Below are 1,041 nucleotides of genomic sequence, written 5' to 3' on the forward strand. Positions count from 1 at the left end.
GTACGCCCATATGTTCTCCTCCTTTTCTTCCTCCCATTATCTCTTTACCCCTTTCCCTTCCTTATTCTCTCCCTCCTTCCTCGCTCAATTCACCCTACTTCCCCCGTTCTTTTTCTCCTTTTCCATTTCTCTCTTCTGCTATTACCACTTCCTTTTTCATTCTTTACCTCTCTCTTTTACTTATTTACTCCCTTCTGTTCACCCTTCCTCTTTCGCTTTTACCCCTCCCTTTCTTTATTTATTCCCTGCTCCCCTCTTCCCCCTTCAACCCTCTAATTTTATTCTTCACTCCTTCTGTTCCTCCCTTCCGTCCCGTCCTTTTCCGATTTTCTCTATTCTTTATTCCACCCTTTCACAAAACGTCTTTTCTTACTCTCTTCCTCTTTTCCTCCTTTACCCCATCCTTCCCTCTCCCCGTTTTAACCTCTTCTCTTCATTCCTTTTCTTATTTCGTTCCCTCCCCCCTCTCCTTCAACACTTTTCCCCTCCCCCCTTCTTTACCCTTTCTTCCTTTTCCTATTTTCACTCCCTCTTCCCTCTCTCCCCTTTCCCACCCTCTTCCTCCCCTGTCTTTATCCCCTTTCCCTTTCTCATTCTCCTCCCTCCTTCTCTCCCTTTTTTCCTGTATGCCCCCATCCTCCCACCCTGTCCTGCATCCAAAATCAGTACACACTTCATTCCTTCCGGGTTAACAAACTTACTAAGGGAGGTCGCGCTTCACGGTGTCTGCCCGAACGGAGAACTTTTTAACAATACTGCGCAATTCTTGTGGCTCTAGGGTTTTGACTCTGACATATCTTAGTTGACAACCATGGAGCATTCCTTCCGTAGAGTTTGTCCTTACGTGTCTTATTTCTGTTTTATGTGCGTTTTTCGCTACTCCATTACCCCTCCCCCCTGTTCTCCCTCTCTACATGTCATCTCTCTTTTTTGTTATTTCTTCCTCTCTCGTCCTCGTGTTTCCACCGCATATCGTCCCACTCTTCTGCCTTCGATCTCTATAGCTCCACCTGTTGTGTCTTTCTACCTCGCTTACTCACA

The sequence above is a fragment of the Penaeus monodon genome, chromosome 21 (genome assembly GCF_015228065.2).
Source record: "Penaeus monodon isolate SGIC_2016 chromosome 21, NSTDA_Pmon_1, whole genome shotgun sequence".
In the NCBI taxonomy this organism is placed as follows: domain Eukaryota; kingdom Metazoa; phylum Arthropoda; class Malacostraca; order Decapoda; family Penaeidae; genus Penaeus; species Penaeus monodon.